General features: G+C 38.1%; 1 pseudogene; it reads right to left on the bottom strand.

Moving 5' to 3' along the window:
• Positions 1-348: 348 nt before the first annotated feature.
• Positions 349-2806, bottom strand: LOC117615484 (annotated as a pseudogene).
• Between the last annotated feature and the right edge of the window lie 4379 nt (positions 2807-7185).

Raw genomic sequence — 7185 nt, 5'->3', positions numbered from 1 at the left:
TTCATATTGATTGAATTTTGTATGCTTCATCCCCTGATTTCATATATAGAACCGGCCAAGCAAAAGCCTTGATTTCATGCTTGTAATATCTAGCTGAACCGAGTACCCAGGCCTATAACCATCAAACCCAATACCCATCTCTCGCTGTAACAACCTCAGTTGGAGGGAAAGAGAAGAAAGTTGGTTCTCAATAATGAAGAAGAATTTTTTATTTTTTTTATGGTCTGAATGATGAAGACTTATTTACAAGTGTTAAATAGCTTGAATTCAAAAATCCATGATGCCACACACCATTGATATAAATAATTTATCGCATTAGGCAACAATCTTGGCCTATCTTGCATATAACTAGTTTCTTCTTAAACCGAGACAAGAGTCTCTAATTGTCTTCATTTTGTTGACGACCACATCCATGGACATCCGCTCTGGTTGTGACATTGCAGAGCATGAAAGTCCTATACGCATCACTGAAACGAAGCATTCTTCCAATCTTCTTGCTTGGAGTTGACCACCAACATGATATCTTGTAATCGGTTTTTCTTGTATGTCATTGTCGTATCTGTCATCATCGTCATCCTCACCATCTGTTTCGAGGAGTAAGGAAGGATCAACGATGTCCATGACATGGTTAGGCAAAGCCATGGCTGCCAATTGGTGAATGCTTAGACCATATTTGAACATGTCATCTGTCGGCCTTTTTCCAATGAAAAGCTCTAGCAACAATATCCCATAGCTATAAATGTCTCCCAGTATAGAAACTTGACCTCCCATGCCATACTCTGCCATTCATTTACACATAGAGACTTAATTTTTTCTTAGTAATAAGTTATTTGGAACATAAGAAAATGAGAATCATAGACTCATACCTGGAGGAATGTAGCCTATCGAACCCTTTAGCCCCACGGACATGGTTTGATTTTTGGAAGAACTATCTGACGCTTCCAAGAGGAACCTTGCTAAACCAAAGTCACCAACATGGGCTACCATATCTTCATCCAGAAGAACATTGCTCGGCTTTAGATCACAATGAACAATGGGAGTTTCACAACGATGGTGGAGATAATCTAATGCAGAAGCAACATGAATGGCAATATTCAATCTTTCCATAATGTTCAATCTCGTAATTCGAGATTTCTCCTCATCTCTTGGATACAACCACGCATCTAGATTTCCATTTTCCATGAACTCGAAAACTAGGCTTTTGAAGTCATTACCCTGATCATCAATGCTTGAGCAAACAGTTACGATCTGGAGAAGGTTGCGATGCCTTGTACTTCTCAAAGCTTTGCATTCATCAACAAAACTCTTGGAAGCACCTTCTTGTTGAAGGTTTAATACCTTCACAGCAACTATTGTTCCATCATTAGAGAGTACCCCTTTGTAAACAGAACCAAAACTTCCTGAACCAATCAGATTGTCCAAAGAGAATCCATTAGTTGATTGAATGAGTTCAAAGTACGACACACACGATTTCCAATCCTTATATGAACGCGAAGTTACAGTCTACCTCTTGCCTTTTTCACCATTGAACAAAGAGCAGTGAAGCATGACAGAGTAATTATGAATGCAATTGCACAAGTTAAAGGAACTACCACTTTTAAGGCAAGTAGTCCTTGAGATGAACGAGGCTTTTTGCTGGAGCACCTTGGTAGAAGTAATTTTGGGATGCCACCGCAGAGCCTATCATTTTGAGACACCACTAGCATTTGAAAAGGATCCCTTCATTCAGCAATTCACCCTTGAAATCATTGTGAGAAAGATTGAGATGCTTAAGAAATCTAAACTTGCTCAGAAACTTAGGAATCTGCCCAGATAAGTTGTTCCTTGAAATATATATTTCTTCCAATTCTCTTAAATCTTTAAGAGATTGAGGAATTGCTCCTGCAAATTCATTACCTTCCAAATGCAAGCGCGCCAAAGTAATACAACTGCCAAGGCTTCTTGGGATTTCACCAGATAACTTATTTCTTGATACATCTAGCTCCGTGAGATGTACCAAGTCACCCACGTCCGATGGTAGCGAACCAGTCAACGAATTTTTAGACATGCTCAAAGAAACCGAAAGAGATGAAAGCATAAGAAGCTGTTTATGTATGGTGCCAGATAGATTGTTACTAGAAAGGTTAAGCATTAGTAGATTTTGGCAGTTTCCAAGACTTTTAGGTATACTACCCTCAAACCTATTCTCTTGCATGTAAAGCCTTGTCAATGAAGTCAAATTTCCTATTGAGAATGGGATTAGACCAGAAAATTTGTTAGCATTTAAGAATAGTCCTTGTATCATATTGTTACCTTCCACTCCGAAAGCACTCAAATTTACAAGATTTCCAATGCCTCTAGGGATGCTTCCATGTATCATATTGACGCCCAAAGTAAGAATTTTTAGCTGGGTAGAAAGGTTGGCTATGGATCCTGGAAATTCTCCTCCGAAACGATCACGGCTAAGACCTAACACCTCTAGATTAGTACAATTAGCCAGGACACATGGAAAACTCAAGTCACCGGTTTCCCCACTTCCCAATCTATTTTCATCAAAGTTTAGTTTAACCAAGCTTTGCAGCTTTCCAAAACTTTAACCAGGAAGTTTTCCAGTGAAGCCATTTCGAGCAAAATCAAGAACCTGAAGTCCAGAAGCATTTGACAACGATGCAGGAATGTTCCCTGTGAAACTGTTGGCACCGCCAACAAAAACCTGGAGATTAGGAAGAGTAATGCCGGCATTTGGTGGCAGCTCTCCATGAAGCTGGTTCTGAGTGACACCAAAAATATATATGGAAGAAATATTATAGATTGAAGCAGGGACCATACCGGACAAATTATTCCTTCCAAGCTTGAATGATCCCCAGCTTTTCAGACGCCCGAGCTCATTCGGAATGCTTCCTTGGAGATTGTTGCTGCCAAGAGAGAGACTGTTCAAAGAAGAAAAGTTCCCTATCCAACTTGGGATTGTTCCACTGAGATTGTTTTCATCAAGCCATATGTGAGTTTAAGCTCAACATCAAACTGAGCTGCTTTCGGGATCGATCCAACAAGCTCATTTGAAACAAGACTGAGAACTTTCAGCTGCGTGCGGTGAGATATATTGGTTGGGATTTCCCCACCAAAGGAAATCATAGACAGGTTAAGATGCTGCAGATGTAGCAGACAACGGATTTCTTGAGGAATTTCGCCATGAAAGTTGTTGTCAATAAGGTTGATTCCTGTAAGATATGTTAGGTTTCCTATAGAAAGTGGTAAGGAGCCTGCCAGTTTTTGAGAATCCAGTTTCAAGATCACCACTCTTTTGCTCGAAACGCTGCACGTAACGCCTGTCCAGCTGCAGAGTTGAGTCGAATCATTCCATGAGCTCATGACATGGAGAGGATCTTCAGTTATTCTTTTCTTGAATTCGAGCAACGCCATGCAATCGGGTTCCTTTCTGAAATTGGTGGCTAGTTTTGCAGATGCCAGACCTACGCTCATGCATAAAAGAACAAACCATTCATTGAACAAAAAAATGTGCCTACGTCGAGCACCAGAATGCTGCATCTTGTAGTAGATGCACGTTTCAGATCATGACCATATATATATATATATACAGAAGAAGATAAGAACAAATTAATCCAAGTTTTAGAGTTGCGAGACTCTGAAATGAGTGAAGTTGAGACCTTTGCACCCAATTCTGAGTCTGAGTCTGCCCAGTCTTCAGATTCACAGCCCAGTTCTCCTAATATTCAAGTTGGTTGTACTGATAAATGTTGTAATAGGTTAAAATCTATTTTAGTTCTTACTAAACAAGAGGAACAAGAAGAGTTACTTGTAGATTTAATAGGAAAGGTTCAAAACCCTGAGTTAAAATCTGAATATTTGAAAAAATTAAAAAAGATCTTAAGTCAGGAAGGTCAGAGTTCACCATCTCCCATTCCTCAGCCAATCAGCATCAATACAACATTAGAAAAATTCAATCGTAGAAAAGATGTCACCCTTCATGACCTCCAAACGGAAGTCAAGCAGATTAAAAAAGAATTAGTTGAATTAAAACAGACAAGCCAACAATTGCAAGTCGAAAATAATATCATTAAGCAAGACTTATATGACCTAAAATAAGAAACCTGCAAGCCGAGTAACCTTTCTGAAAGTCCTCATCAATCTGATGATGAACCTTCTGAAGAACAACCAGTTGTCAATTTAATTAAACAAGTTCATCTTAGAAAATGGTATTCAAAAGTCACGATATTCGTTCATGATTTTGAATTTCCCACAGTGGCTTTATTCGATTCTGGTGCAGATCTTAACTGTATTCAGGAAGGTCTCATCCCTACTAAGTATTACCAGAAGTCAAGAGAATCCCTTAGCACTGCCTCCGGGAAGTCTCTCCAGTTAAATTTTGAAATACCAAAAGCCCATATTTGCCAAAACAAAATCTGTTTTAAAACTTCATTCGTTTTAGTTAAAAATATCATTGATGATGTCATTTTAGGACTACTCTTCCTAGCTTTGCTGTATCCTTTCCAGGTAGAATACGATAGCCTCACCTCTACCCATTTAGGAGAAACAGTCAAATTTAAATTCTTGTCAAAACCTGAGTTGCATAATTTGAAAGCTTTACAAAAACAGTCAGTAGCTAAGTCTATCCAAGTTATCCGAAAAACCAACCAATTGAATTTTCTTAAAGAAGAAATTAAGTTTAAAAGGGTTGAACAACAACTTACTGATAAGGCTCTACAGTTAAAAATCCAGTCGTTTGAAAACAAATTAAAAGAAGAAATATGTTCCGAATTACCTACTGCTTTTTGGTATAGAAAACAGCATGTTGTCTGTCTTCCTTATATCAAAACCTTTAGTGAGAAAAATATCCCCACAAAAGCCAGGCCAATACAAATGAATCAAGAGTTGATGGAATTTTGCAAGAAAGAAATTCATGAGTTGCTTCAGAAAAATATAATTAGCAAAAGTAAGTCCCCCTGGTCTTGTCCTGCTTTTTATGTCCAGAAAATTGCTGAACTAGAAAGAGGAGTCCCCAGGTTAGTCATCAATTATAAGCCCCTTAATTCGGTCCTAGAATGGATTAGGTATCCCATACCTAATAAAAGAGACCTTATTAATCGGTTAGGGAAAGCAGTTGTCTTCTCCAAATTTGATATGAAAAGTGGTTTCTGGCAAATCCAAATAGATGAGTCAGATAGGTATAAAACTGCATTTGTTACTCCTTTCGGTCATTATGAATGGAATGTCATGCCGTTTGGATTAAAAAATGCCCCCAGTGAGTTTCAGAATATTATGAATGATACCTTCAATCCTTACAGTCATTTCTCGATTGTCTATATTGATGATGTTCTGATTTTTTCTGAGTCAGTTGAACAGCATTGGAAACATTTGCATAAATTCCTTTACATAGTCAAACAAAATGGTCTAGTTGTCTCTGCTAAGAAAATTAAGTTGTTTCAAACAAATATAAGATTTCTTGGTTTCAATATTAGTCAATCTCATATCTCTCCAATTGATTGAGTCATTCAGTTTGCTGATAAATTCCCTGATCAGATTCTTGATAAAAGTCAACTCCAGAGGTTTTTAGGATCTCTAAATTATATCTCTGACTTCTATCCAAATCTGCGAAAACAATGTAAGCCCCTATTCGATAGGTTGAAGAATAATCCTCCTCCTTGGTCAAATATTCATACTGAAGTTGTCAAACAGATCAAAGCCCATGTCAAGACACTTCCCTGTCTTGGTATTCCTTCAGTTGATTCTTTCAAAATAGTTGAAACTGATGCCTCTGACATAGGTTATGGTGGCATTCTCAAACAGAAAGTCAGTCCAAATTCTCCAGAACAAATTGTTCGTTTCCATTCTGGAACCTGGACCCTGTCACAATATAATTATAGTACTATTAAAAAAGAAATATTAGCTATTGTATTATGCATTAGTAAATTTCAAGATGATTTACTTAATCAAAAGTTCTTAATACGAGTTGATTGCAAACCTGCAAAACATGTTTTAGAAAAAGATGCTTAATCAAAAGTTTTTGATCTGAGTTGATTGCAAGTCTGCAAAACATGTTTTAGAAAAAGATGTTCATAACATTGCATCTAAACAGATTTTTGCACGATGGCAGAGTATATTAAGTATATTTGATTTTGATATTGAATATTTGAGAGGCAGTGAGAATTCAGTTCCTGATTTTCTTACTCGAGAATTCTTGCAGGAACCACAATGGCTCCCAAAAAAGACAAAAACAAAGAAGTTGCCAGTCAACCCAAGTCAAGCCAGTCGCAAACCAAACCATCTCAGTGGCCATCCATAAGTCCAGCCAAACCAGAAATGCCCAAACAGATAGTTCCCTATCCTGGTTGCACCCCCATCAAAGTTGCCACACCTCTATCAGTTGCCAATAGATTTTCCTCTTTAGGATCCACAGTTGGCCAAATCCGCCCCAGTTACCAGTCTACTCTAGTTGCCAGTTATGATCCCTTTGCAGTAGACATCCCTGCAGGCCCCTCAGTTACATTTAAAAAATCATCTCCTTATTTGCCCAAAAGCAATTCCCATTTATTTGTCATTGAGCCCTTGTATGATATTAATACCAATCCAGTTGAAATCGCCAGACACTATTTTCCCCCTGGATTCCATTATATGCCTTCCAACCCTTACAAGTCCCTCAAGTATTATAGAGATATATTACTTGAAACCAAATCAGTTGAAATCAAGCCGATTAAGGATCGTGACAATCCTGCCACTATCCTTTATCATTCTTTATATATTCACCAAATTATAAGCCAAGAAGCCTTCAGCAGTCGTCCTTATGAGCTCAAGTTACTTCAGTCCCAATTGCAATACAATTATGCTGATTATATTGATGCATGGTATACTATTTTTCTTCATCAATCTGAAGATTTTAGTCATTCCTGGTTCATCAATTTTGATAACAAGTTCAAAAGTTCTTTCCCCTACTGGTTCCTCCATTGGTGGGAAAAACATGGCCCAGTCGAAGAAATTTTACCAGCATCAGTTCTTGCACTCATCCACCATTACACCCAGAAGGCCAAGTTCTCTGCAGTTGATTTATTTTTTCCCAAACAGTTGCTTTTTATTGCCAGATATAAAGTACCCTGGATACTGAAATGGTCTTACAGGGTCACCAAAGATGTTCGCATTCTTGCCCGCCAATTCTCTGTCAAGTGGTGGGACAAATTTGAAGTTGATAGA

The sequence above is a fragment of the Prunus dulcis genome, chromosome 1 (assembly GCF_902201215.1).
Source record: "Prunus dulcis chromosome 1, ALMONDv2, whole genome shotgun sequence".
Taxonomy (NCBI): domain Eukaryota; kingdom Viridiplantae; phylum Streptophyta; class Magnoliopsida; order Rosales; family Rosaceae; genus Prunus; species Prunus dulcis.
This window is presented reverse-complemented; position numbering and strand designations above follow the sequence as displayed.